The following is a 14,296-nucleotide window of genomic DNA, read 5'->3' as shown; positions in this document are numbered from 1 at the left end:
ATGGAGATAATGTGAATTGACGCATTAAAATAATCTATCGGGAGATTACATCCGTGAATACTGGATTTGTGTAGGTTAAACGGGTGATTTGTAGACTATTCTACCCGTTATCAAAGGATTTGGGACTCGACTCATGGGAAATAAAAGCGATTTAACACAGTCGTTATGTTCTGAAATAAATGCATGCTGAACGTGGTCAGTATTGGTGAAGCTAATCGAATTACTTAGAATCACTTTAGACGAAAGAATATTGGTTTAAGAAAGTTCTGGAGTAAAACTACTTTAATCTCATATAGAGATTATAAAAGATGTTCGATGACCCGAGACGTTCAGGACGTCATTGTATGTTATAAGCTATTTGTCATCAAAGGCAAACTAGTAATACCCGAAGAAAGATCATATTAACTAGACAGACAGGAGATGGATCTCAAAGTTAACATTTAAGTGCTCTTTGAAGAAGACGAATATCTAACAATTCTTGTTGTTTTAGGTCGATCTGTCCAATAGGAACACCAAAGGTGGGTTATACGTCCACGTTCTAGCTTTAGTCCAAATGACAGATTTTCTATTTCTTGCTTAACTCACATTGACAGATGTCTACTCTGGCTGCAGTCTAATAGTTATCCTTAAATTAACGTGCGTAAAGTGTTAGAATACACTACAGTGAAGTCTGTCTACAGGGTTGTACACGGGACCTCTATTTTTCGTTCCATCCGAACGACTAGACAGCTGTCCTTGTCAGGACCTACATCCTGTATCACTGACAAGGGGAAACCACAGCGGAAAATTTTGGATGAACTTTCTCGGCCAATGCAGGGATCGAACACCCGACCTCCAGGCTAGCGGAGCCAGCGTCTTACCCACTTAGCCACGTGATCCCCGGACAAAATTTGGAGTTACTAGTGTATGTGCTTCCTGTTGTTGTACTAGATATTCCAATCTTTCGATTTTGTAAGCAGTTACACCCATGACACAACCTATCAACTTCCTTCATTTGCCTAGTATACCACAGCAAAACCTAGTAACTCAATAATCAAATCAATGGATAAGCTGGGGTTTAATATTCATTCATTACGTTTTCCTTTGTTTTCTCAAAATAAGAAAAAAGTGAGTTACTAGGTTTTGCCTTCTGACGGGAGGTCTGTGGTTTGGGCATTCACCAAAAACAAAAGGTGGTATCCGCTCTATGAAAAGAATAATCATGCAAATTTTAAAACAATCCGTCACATGTGCCTTCCTATGTAAAACTGGGTGATTTAATGATATATTTGGACTAAAAACATATTTCAGCTAATCAATCTATCAAAAAATTTGCTCCAAATCCCCTCAAAAAATTGTATTCGCGAGGAAATGCGCCCAGCGCCAAAACTAGCCAAACAGAGAGAAAATTCGTTGCATATAAAAGACGATGTTGTCATTAATCGCTGTACATTTACCATAATATCGAAGCCTGAATAAATTCTGGGATTATACCCTGTCCACTGCAATTTTTCGCCGTTTATTCTCATCTGTTCTACGTTTAAGTCTCTCACTCTTTCCACGTGCGCTGGCCATCATGTTTCTCAACATATACATTGAGTGCTCCCTAATGCAAAGAGGTCAGACAATATGCACGTGCAACTTTAGGTGTAACTTTGGTGGGTTGACAATTAGTGACACCCCTCATTTTTGTCCTGTGTGCGACCCATGGGTGTTTTCCAGGCATCCAGTATGTTTCTAGTAAGATTGGGTGTCTCTACTTTCAATATATACCAAAATTTCCATTCTGTTATTGGAAATAACTACCCAAATGCATCTTTAAAAACTTCGATCTGTCGAGTGCCCACATACAGATGAAGTGTCCAGCAAGAGAACTGCGCTCCTTATCACCATAATTGATTAAAATAATAATTCAATATCCTAATTTATATGCTTTATATTAATATAAATCAAACCAAATTATGGAATATATGCCATTTAATATGTATAGTGATCGTTTTACGTAGTATGTTGTTATGTTAATTTAATGCCATTGTATATATATTTACACTGTCAGTTAGTTCCTCACGGTTTGTTTTGTTATTATGATTTTGACTAGTTGTTTCATGTACATTATTATAGTGACTTGTATAGTACCATCGTTATCATTGCGATCTGGACCGGATTAAACGTCCGCTACTTTTTGCTTGATAGGTATCTAAAACTTAGCAAAATAATTTGTAACTAAGACTCCTGAGTTTAGAAGTTCTTTACGAATAAGTGGTAATTTAATTTACAAGTTGTTGTTCGTTTTTGAGCAAGGGAAGATTACCTTTTGGCTAATCTCTTAACCGCTCGTCCGAAGAGCTTGGTCCGTGACTCACCGGAAGAAGTCACTGGTGGCAGAATTACCTTCTTGTTAGAGGACGCTACAGATTTTGGTGGCAGAGGTGGGATTCTCTTAGCTTGGTGTTAGAAGGCTGATTACGCTTTAGCTCTGTAATGGCTGCATTTCAAGAGACTGCTCCTTCGTCGACTGAAGGAGACATTAGCTTTGCTGATAAGTCTTTTCAAAAGACAAAGGTTGATGAGTTAGGGAAGCAGTTACAAGAGTTAAGCGCAAGCTTAAAAATACCACTGCAACCGCAATTACCTAGCAAGCCAGTAGATCTCAGTACCGGAACCAGACCCAGAGAATCTTTGAGAGCCCTCGTGGCAAGACAGCGGATTGATCCATGGACGAACAGGGTAAATCAGAGACCTCCTATGGAGAATGTCACTGCTCCCGCTGATATCATGGTAGGGTGACCCACCATAAATAAATATCTCCATATATCTCCATATATCTCGACAATTACGCCACAATATTTATATATATGCCAAGCCTCAAATCAGTTTCACACAATTATAGTCACTAAATAAACGATCATGTTGTACTTAATAAGCTATGACCATTAATCATCTATAAATAATAGACTGAAAACTGGTTCCAAGTGTCGTCCATAACAAACAGACACTTTTGAGTAAAAGATAGGTTACGTGCCCTTGTTTTGAAATTAGTCTCGCTTAACCAGTCTATTGACCATTCTACGTCTGATTGACAGGTCGGGATAATCAAGACTACTTTTTTACGAAACATAACAGAAAGCTAGAACAAGAAATTGAATTTAGAAATGAGCACGTTAGGTAGCTCAACAATCGTTTTAAGAACCTTGTAAAAGTAAAATGAAACTACTGCTAGTATCATGTTCCGGTCTAACCCGAGTGATTCAGAGATATTATTTGTACTAAACCAAAAGATGCCGCTCTTAACGGTACAGTTAATGATAAAGCGATTTAAAAAATGAAACGAACGTAATTTCTAAATCTGCTGTAATAACCAAGAAGCTTAATTTCACTGCTATTCAAAATCGTCAACAATAAATTTTTTACGGCTGTAATAGTTGATAGATTTGTAGACAATTGCACGTGCCATGGCTATTTATAGTATCATACTGTCAGAAAGTTGGTCTCGGCACGGCGAATGTGTACGCTTCAGTGGTAGTCTCGAACTATCAGCGGTGGACTTTATTTCTGTAGAGTACATGGGCCACCCTAATCATGGCAAATCAGAATGCGCCTATAGAGCATGTTACGCTACCTACTGGTACCCAAAACCAGAGTGCTTCTACAGAATATAATCCCTTTTCTTACAGTGCCCATGATACAGTTGGACCAGTACAGCCAGATACAAGAGGAGTAAATAGAGATCTTCGGATACAAGGTTGTAGGTTCCAAAAACCAATACTACAGCCAATGGCGTTTGATGGTACAAGCTCTCTTATTGATTATAAAGTACACTTTGAGACTTGCATCATAATAAATGGGTGGTCTACACAGGAGGAAGGTTATTATTTGGCAGGGTCACTCAAGGGTAGTGCACAGCAGGTCCTTAGCTCTCTTCCAGTTGGTGATCGATACACTTACGACAAGCTTTTTGCAGCTTTGGAGGGTAGATTTCAACCCAGAAATTTAGTTTACAAGTTGTTGTTCGTTTTTGAGCAAGGGAAGATTACCTTTTGGCCTAAGTCGTCAATTCACAATACAGCAATACAAAACACCAAAACAATATCAACTGATTCAACGATGTATTCTTTCTAACAACACTGTACAGCTATCTATGACATTACATCTAAAGTTACAACGGGTTTACAGTAGAATCTTTCTATAATCTATCTAAACAGTCGATCCATTCTGTAATACTACTATAGTTGAATTCAATTCAAATGCATCGTATCAAGTTGAAGTACTGAGATTGAGTACTGATTAATGAGATTGACTAAAAATATAAATATGATGTCCTTTAACTATACATGTACTAAATTACAAGTTACTGTTACTATCATATTGGACGCTAAGGCTTATTGACCTTTGACCTCTGCAACTGCACAACATCGTGACACATTCTACATGGCAATGGCAATGGCAACTTGCAAAGACAACAAATGCAACTTGGATAATTTCTTATGCATAAGCTCGTTCCTACTATATACTAGACAATACTATAACTAAATACTCTAAATAAGCTTGTAAATAATAACTATGATTGCATCGATCATAGCTCAGCTCGTGCAGGTCCCCAGAAATGACCGAAATTCTGAAGTTCGCTAGCGAAGACTTTCAAATCATAATCATATCTTATAACATACAAATTACATGTTAAAACAATTCTATAAATGATTAACAAACTATTTACCGTATTATAGGCCCATCATGTCCGTAAAGACTAAACTTTTACTATACTTATAAGAAACTTTACTGTTTAACTATTGACTTGAGGTGCTCGTGCTCGTCATTCTAAAGACAAAGGGCCAAATTAACCAGTCTTATTATTAAACAATGTAATTAGCGTTGCGTCACACGATCGTCCAGGCTCATTGAGATGCAAGCACGAAGCGTCAACACCACTGGAATCAGACCACTACAAATTTGACCGTTACACTGTTAGTTATATTTATAAATAGTCTTCCATAGAGTTAAGATACCACTGATCAACAGATACTCTATGTATGTTATTCCCCCGTCAGACCGGGTTGGCGTCCTTACTGCGGTGCTGCGACCGTACGGCGATCAGAAAATGCACAAGGTCGCCGGCAAACGTGAACACAACGCGAGAAAATGTCCCATAAAATTACAAACTTGAAAAAGTCGCTTTCTTACAGGTTTCCAGGTCAGATCGCAGAACCTTGGCGTTTGATTTGAACATGCTCAAAATAAACGCAATGACTCCGCGATCATTGCCGACCATTAAGACCACAGCACGATTTCTAGCGTTTGCACCATGCTTTTACCACGCTTATGGCGATCTTGACGCCCTCTGACACCATTTTCCGTCGCCGTAGCAGCGTAGTAAGGACGGGAGTTTTAGTAACTGCAACAATCATAATATGAAAATGAGCTGAACCTTGATTACGGTATAACATTATATTTATTTTTTCTCTTTGTTATTTTTGCATTGTATCCTTTGATCTTAATCAATATAGGGGTTGCGAATTGCTGCCCCATCTTCGTGCTACATGGATTGATTATTTTCATGGCATTAACCTATGATGCATTTACCCTGTTTGTATGATCTCCATATTATTCGTGTTATATGTATTATGTTTATCCATTTAACTAGACGTACAAACAAACAAAATCAGATCATCTTGTGCAAAGGTTATACACTCTACCTTGTTACAGTGGCTGTACAATGGAGATTCGCACGGCAAATGAAGTGTGTTAAGCCTGGTAGATCGAAGTTTCGAAAATAATGTATAGATTAATTTGAGTTAATTCGGTTTAGTTATATGGTCGATAAGCACTGTGCAGTTATTTGGTATATCACCCTATCCTTGTTTTAGAACATCATGGAACTTCAAAAGGTCAATTTGACACCAATGGCATTGGCGCAATAATGGGATGGCAAAACCCATAGATCGCCAACCCTGTAACAGAATGACAAATCCGTGTAACAGTTTATGAACTTAGCGTCTGGCACTTATCAAGTACACATGCCTTCAAATATGGGGTGTTCCAACAATAATAAACACGGGGTATATGTGGCTTACTCTTCCGGACACCTGTTACCACTGTTTGTCGTGTATTTTGTACACGAGGAGCAGTCCATTTGCTGATTACACTATTTTGCCTATAACGTTTTTTAGGACTTCAAATTCTGTCTTATGGTTTGGATTGTTCGTACTTGGTTTTATTTTATTCCATCATCTCAATCTCATTACAGTGAAGTCAATGAAATCATTAGATTGGTTATTGCCCAGCTACAAGTCATTATTATTTAAGCCTTTTCTTTCTTTTACAGTGTATGGTGAAATAAGCATAATGAAATAAATCAAAACGTAATCGACTGCAGGTAATACACCCCCGGGTGAGCCAGCTATGTTTTTTTCCCGAACAGAATGGAAGATGTATTTTTGTGTGCTGAATTATTTTCGGTTGCGTGAAATAGTATGAGTTATCAGTACCATTTTATAATTCACTAGCAGGATACCCGGCTTCGCTCGGGGGTCATAACTCCGAAACCGAAAGTGGTAGACTAACGCCACCTGGCCTATGTTACTCCCCGGTCCGAGCTACCCCAAATTTCAGACTCGGGGCAGATGTAGCCGCCAACCCCGAACAGACTTCGCTCGGGAGTCATAACTCCGAAACCGGAAGTGGTAGACTAACGCCACCTGGCCTATGTTACTCCCCGGTCGGAGCTACCCCTATACCCCAAATTTCAGACTCGGGGCAGATGTAGCCGCCAACCCCGAACAGACTTCGCTCGGGGGTTATAACTCCGAAACCGGAAGTGGTAGACTAACGCCACCTGGCCTATGTTACTCCCCGGTCGGAGCTACCCCTATACCCCAAATTTCAGACTCGGGGCAGACCTAGATAATAAGTGTAGCCGCCAACCCCGAACAGACCGGCTTCGCTCGGGGGTCATAACTTCGAAACCGGAAGTGGTAGACTAACGCCACCTGGCCTATGTTACTCCCCGGTCCGAGCTACCCCTATGCCCCAAATTTCAGACTCTGGGCAGACCTAGTGTAGCTGCCAACCCTGCAAGGGAAGATATTAGCCTTTGAAGGTTTGACAGACGTGTGCAATAATTTCAACCACCGTACTGGTTGATCGAAGCTAAGTCTCGGTCCTCCATATTTGATTAAATCAAATTATCGCTGAACCATTCTAATCTTTTTAATATCAGAGAAATCTGATGCCATCGAGAGTTGATTAAGGCCTGGATCAGTTAATTAATGTCTAATTAATACTTTAGAAAACATTTTAGGCCTAAAGAAAGACCTGCAATAGTCAGATTTAGCTCTTGCATAATGCATGTTAAATGTATTGGTTGATGACCCGACTATTAACCAGTCATAAAATGTATTAGAAAATTGTGAACACAATACAGGACAAATCTCTGGGGTTGTTAATTTCGAAATGGGATAGAACGCGTTGTGCAGTTTCCGTTCACATTTTGACTTTTAAGACATGTACAGTGCAATAATTTTCAATCACGCTTTGCTGAGTGACATTTCTCGACACCTTCAGTTGTTCCATGTTGAATAATAACCGAGGGATTGTAAACTCAGCTATCCACAACAACTTGTCCAAACCAGGAAGTGATGCACCGGATGAATGATGATAAGTCACACACAACCCGGCCTAGACAACGATGAACGTTATCGGTAACGACAAGATGATCAAATTTAACTTTTTATCTACTAAAGATGGCCTTTGACCTTGCACCAAGTCAACATTTCTTTATATCTAATAACGATAACCCACGTACGTGCACTAGGATTTCGGTATGAACTTTTAGGCGATGGATTATATAAAAAATGAGAACCGGTAACTTATTTGGCGTGAATTATTCGCTTGAATACAAGAACCACATAAGTTAAAGTAGCTAGGTTTCTAACTCAATATCATCCAAATCTTCAACATTGAAAACACAAATTATTTGTCAATTTATATCAACACTGATGTTGTGATCTTACCGGGAAAAGATGGGCCTCTGATATCCAATATTTAAGACAAAATAAACCTTTTACCATTAGTACACGAATCGTGTACCTTAATGCGTTTCAGGCCCATTTTAACAAGGGACTCTAAGAACGAGGCTAGACATATTCCACAAGTCATGTCAAACGGCGACGGCATATTCATATCTGGAGAGTAGGCGCAATAAATACTATGTAGACTAGAATAACCAGACGCCAGAGATTGTTATTTGATTGAGACTTCTGGCATATTTCGCCGAACATAACTGATTTGAAATTAGAGTAAAAACGGAAACGATTGAATGTAAATCAGTTTGTATACATTCATATTACATTATTATATGCATTGCAACCCATTTGTGTCAATTTCTAGGTCCCAAATATTAGCGATTTAGCTGCTTTAATTCTATTAGGAATCTTATCAACCAGGGTTATATTTCAAGTTGATTGATTCATGACACCGAGTTTACCGAGCACTATCGCAGCCCCTTTATTAATCTAGGTTGAATTTGCTAGATATAAATGTATTTGAATGGGTTGTATAATTCATCGACTCATCACTTCAGTTAAATAAATGGTAAACTTACATACTTACGTTTATAATGCGAATCAGGAGAGTTTTAATTTCGGACAGTGGGGTTTTCGTCTACTCTTCTTCACATTCTCAAATTCCACCATCAAGTATTCATTTACGCACAACAATCACTCGTATGATTGTCCATTTCTAACTGGTAATCCAAATAATCTTTTAAGCGTTCTTTTTATCATTATTGCTGATTGGGGAACACAGAAAACCCCTTTTATATTTGAATAAGCTATCAATGTAATGATACAGGTGTCCACCGTCTCAGTCCCAAAATGAAAACATACATTAATTAATTCGACTGTTACCTTTTTGTAAAAGCATGAAGCAACCAATCTTAGCCTGAGCAGAAATTACTCGCGACTGAACTTAGTCAAGGTTTTGATGTAGTGAAACTATACCATGTTTAACACTCCAAATCCCAAAGCATCAATCATTCAAAGTGCTTATCTCTGCTGAGCCCCATCAAGGCATTCACCCTATGAACATTTAATGTAGCAAGATTGGTAAGATTTTTGCTCTTTAAATTAACAATAGCATTATATTATATCTTTAACTAATTATTAGGTTCATATACATGCTTTGTAGAGATGTCATATCTCATGCACTCAAATTGAATAATAGGTTTATATATAAACAGTCATAATTTCATAATCATTTATGTCTGGCCTAATAACAAAATAACACGCCTGACAATTTTGGTGGAGAGTTTTTACTGTCCACATAAGAGTGGTTCTTGACGGCATTAGGTTTAGTAAGCAATCATCATAATTACGTAATATTTGTCCAATTAAATAATTGACAGAGCTGTCTCAAGGACACTGTCAATGTTACAAGACTGATTTAGGTGAATGAAGATTCCTTAGTGTTAGACATCGCCTGTGTTCTTTAGACGACCATATGATGTAGCGGTTTCCTGAGTCTAGCCACGCTGGTTAGACTTTTTCAGGAGTTGGGGTGGAGAGAAAGACACGTTAATTTTAAGTATTAGAGACTTTTGGCAAGCGGAATTCTCCCATCCGTATCGTATACGTGATACGTTGCGTCAAAGTAGTTTTAGAGTTTTGGCAGATTTTTGCGTCGCGTACGTATGGGTAGCTGAGCACAACTTAGTTTTATTACAGCATGATGGCAGATATCTACCAAGATCACCATCAGTACTGGTCAAGTGCCTATTATAGTCTACAATTTCACGGAGGGAATGAAGTCGCTCGACAGTCGCTGAGCTATTAAAAAAAATTAATGTGGAATATTATTAAAAATCTTCGACTTCGACTCGACTGTAATTTTTGGGTTCACTAATGTATCATTTCATAAAGTTTATACCCCTTTACCACAGAATAAAATCACTTACAGTTATGCAAGGTTCCGCCTCCTTAAATTTAGCACGTAGATCAACCATCATGGTTAAAATCACATCAAATATACACCTTCGTGTTCTAGAATACACAAAGATTCATAAAAACGCTATGATACAAAATTTCAGCGTCTAAAAGTAGCAAAAAGGGACGGTAAAAAGACAGGACAATGTTATACGGACCTTTTCCGTATGAAAGCTGTTCATATCCGTGTGTCGTATCACGTATGAGAAATACACACACATTGATGACGTCACAGGCAAAATCCATACGGATACGCGATACGGACCAGAAATTTACACATGCCAAAAGTCTCTATTGTATTGTAATCTATGCTTGTAACTTATGTATCCAGAGCTTGACATAAAAATGTGGAAACGAACTGTTGCATTGTTTTCCCTGGTAAGACCAACGGCTTAACTACTGAGATAGTAAGAAGAATATACACAACGCGAGTCCTAAGAATTGAATAAGAAACAAATGTAACCAGAGACAATAACAGACGACCACAAGGCAATTAAAATATTTAGCAGAAGAGAGTAACCGTCACACATTGGAAGTGGGGAGTTTTCGGCTTACTGGCTTTCCACCTCTAACCAGGCATAGGCATAGCACTAGGCATATTACTACACTAACCCCGGTTTGAACATTATACCCCAATTAGAAGCAGAGTTTTTCCAAAAAGAGTGACAAACTGGCGGACGGACAGGGTTACCGCATAATAAACCGTCATTTGTATACGCCCACATTTTCATGTGGACGTATATTGTCGTCGCCCCTGTCCGTCCGGACGTCCGTCCACAATTGTTTGTGAACAGTCTACAGGTCACAATTTTTATCCGATTTCAATGAAACTTGAAATATAGGTTTATCACCCTAAGATATCGATTCCTTTCGATATTGGCATGTATCGGACTGTAACTTCGTGGATTATGGCCCCTGATTGTACGAAAAATCACGTTTTTAGCTTGTGAACACTGTAGAGGTCACAATTTTTATCCGATTTAGTTTAAACTTGAAATGTATGATTATAACCCAACGATCTCGGTTCCTTTCGATATTCACGCATATCGGAAAGTAACTTCCTGAATTATAGCCCCTGATTGTACGAAAAATCTCGTCTTTAGCTTGTGGACCCTATAGAGGTCATAATTTTTATCCGATTTAAAAAACGTTTTATTATATCACCGTTACACCCGTGAAAATCGGCCCAAACCTGACAGACAAAATGGCCGCCGTTCGTTTTCAAATAGCGTAAAAATATGGTATATCAAGGTTGTGGACCCTATAGAGGTCACAATTTTAATCCTATTTTGTTGAAACTTGAAATGTAAGTTCATAACCCAAAGATCTCGGTTCCTTTCGATATTCGCGCATATCGGAACGTAACTTCCTGAATTATGGCCCCTGATTGTACGAAAAATCGCGATTTTAGCTTGTGGAGCCCATAGAGGTCATAATTTTTATCCGAATTAAAAAATCGTATTATATCACCGTTAGATCCTAAGGACGACTGAGTTCGAATTTCGTGAAAATCGGCCCAAAACTGACAGACAAAATGGCCGCCCTTCGTTCTCAAATAGCGTAAAAATATGATATATCAAGGTTGTGAACCCTATAGAGGTCACAATTTTTATCCGATTTTGTTGAAACTTGAAATGTAAGTTTATAACCCAAAGATCTCGGTTACTTTCGATATTCGCGCATATCGGACCGTAACTTCCTGAATTATGGCCCCTGATTGTACAAAAATCGCGTTTTTAGCTTGTGGACTCTATAGAGGTCATAATTTTTATCCGATTTAAAAAAAAAGTATTATTATATTACCGTTACACCCAAAGGACGGCTGAGTCCGAATTTCGTGAAAATCGGCCCAAAACTGACAGACAAAATGGCCGCCCATCATTCTCAAATAGCGTAAAAATATGGTATATCAAGGTTGTGAACCCTATAGAGGTCACAATTTTTATCCGATTTTGTTGACACTTGAAATGTAAGTTTATAACCTCAAAGATCTCGGTTCCTTTCGATATTCGCGCATATCGGATCGTAACTTCCTGAAAAATCACTTTCTTTTTAGCTTGTTCTCTATCCATCTCTCGAAAATGTGGGCGTAACCTGCCTGGCAGCCACTGGTTATAATTTATATCAAATGTAATAGCGTGACTAAGCAGCACATCATTAATTCGTTATTATAAAAGATTAAGAACATAGGAAATTCCTTTCGCATACGTTTAGGCTAGATGTAAAATCAGAACAGAAGACATCTGATAAATTTTGTTTTAATTGAAATTCGGTAGCAGCACATTTATGCGCCATTTTAGAATGCTTTTAAAGACCAAATACAGTACCATGCGGAATTTCCGAGTTTTAATGCCGCTAATCATAAAAAGGGTATATTTCAGTCGGCGCAAACACACAAAAAAGACCCCTTCACTTTACTGGGTTTAAACTTTTATTTTATAGAACATAATACAGATTTCAAAAATGTGACAAAATTTTAAAAAATATTGTGACGCATTTGTAATGTTGTCTCGGATGATAACCAAGGATATATTGATGCAACAAAAGAAAATACCATCATATTTCTGTGAACATCTGGATCTGTATTGTAATATTGAATATGCGTATCTGGAAAAGCGCTGACTAAAGTTTGACATTTTCTTTTTAGACGTTTTGATTTAGTATGCATTATACCATCAATTGTTTATCGTAAAACATCCGATAAGTCTTTCGTTTATTCCAGACAAAAGGTTTCTCTGCTGTTTTTGTCGAATAATTTAATCAAAATAATGGGGGTGATTTTCTTTGGGTTAAAGATGTCTCAGATATGCCCACATGGATTTTAACTACACGAAATAAATCAATAAAATGTGTACAAAGTTGAAAGATTACCATTTTATTTCGCTTTTTTGAACATTTGGGAAATAAAATAAATTTATTTTCTTTCATATTGATGTTTGATATATTCATGATATTCTAATGAATTAACTTCATAATGGTAATTTATCACAAGTGATAAAACCATAAAGATATAATGATAAAAACTATTTCGTCACATCTTATTTTGATTGCTAAACCCATTTTTATACGCCCACATTTTCATGTGGACGTATTATGCCGTCGCCCCCGTCCGTCCGTCCGTCTGTCTGTCTGTCCACAATTGTTTGTGGACTCTCTACAGGTCACAATTCTTATCCGATTTTGACGAAACTTGAAATATAGGTTTATCCCCAAAAGATCTCGGCTGCTTTCGATATTGGCATGTATCGGATCGAAAATTCATGGATTATGGCCCCTGATTGTACAAAAAATCACGTTTTTAGCTTGTGGACCATATGGAGGTCACAATTTTTATCCAATTTTGTTGAAACTTGAAATGTAAGTTTATAACCCAAAGATCTCGGTTCCTTTCGATACGAAAAATCACGTTTTTAGCTTGTGGACCCCATAGAGGTCATAATTTTTATCGTATTTAACAAAAACGTATTATTATATCCCCGTTAAACCCTAAGGAAGGCTGAGTTCGAATTTCGTGAAAATCGGCCCAAAATTGACAGACAAAATGGCCGCCGTTCGTTCTCAAATAGCGTAAAAATATGGTATATCAAGGTTGTGGACCCTATAGAGGTCACAATTTTAATCCGATTTTGTTGAAACTTGAAATGTAAGTTTATAGCCCAAAGCTCTCGGTTCGTTTCGATATTCGCGCCTATCGGAGCGTAACTTCCTGAATTATGGCCCCTGATTGTACGAAAAATCGCGTTTTTAGCTTGTGGACCCTATAGAGGTCATAATTTTTATCCGATTTCAAAAACCGTATTATTATTATATCACCGTTACACCCTAAGGACGGCTGAGTTCGAATTTCGTGAAAATCGGCCCAAAATTGACAGACAAAATGGGCGCCGTTGGTTCTCAAATAGCGTAAAAATATGGTATATCAAGGTTGTGGACCCTATAGAGGTCACACTTTTAATCCGATTTTGTTGAAACTTGAAATGTAAGTTTATAGCCCAAAGATCTCAGTTCCTGTCGCGCATATCGGACGGTAACTTCCTGAATTATGGCCCCTGATTGTACGAAAAATCGCGTTTTTAGCTTGTGGATCCTATAGAGGTCATAATTGTTATCTGATTTTATAAACCGTATTATTATATCACCGCTACACCCTAAGGACGGTTGAGTTCGAATTTCGTGAAAATCGGCCCAAAATTGACAGACAAAATGGCCGCCGTTCGTTCTCAAATAGCGTAAAAATATGGTATATCAAGATTGTGAAAAATAGGGTTTTTAGCTTGTGGACCCTATAGAGGTCATAATTTTTATCCGATCTAAAAAACGTATTATTATATCACCGTTACACC

General features: G+C 38.0%; 1 long non-coding RNA gene across 1 annotated transcript; it reads right to left on the bottom strand.

Annotated features, from left to right (window-relative positions):
• Window positions 1-4,070: 4,070 nt before the first annotated feature.
• LOC126831764 (uncharacterized) lies at window positions 4,071-4,942 on the bottom strand. The gene is made up of 2 exons (XR_007684306.2): window positions 4,694-4,942; window positions 4,071-4,276 (listed from the first exon to the last, which is right to left on the bottom strand). It is a non-coding gene; the product is annotated as an uncharacterized LOC126831764 (long non-coding RNA).
• Window positions 4,943-14,296: the final 9,354 nt, after the last annotated feature.

The sequence above is a fragment of the Patella vulgata genome, chromosome 9 (genome assembly GCF_932274485.2).
Source record: "Patella vulgata chromosome 9, xgPatVulg1.2, whole genome shotgun sequence".
NCBI classification, from domain to species: domain Eukaryota; kingdom Metazoa; phylum Mollusca; class Gastropoda; family Patellidae; genus Patella; species Patella vulgata.
The sequence above is the reverse complement of the archived record's forward strand: the minus strand, read 5'-3'. Positions and strand labels throughout refer to the sequence as shown.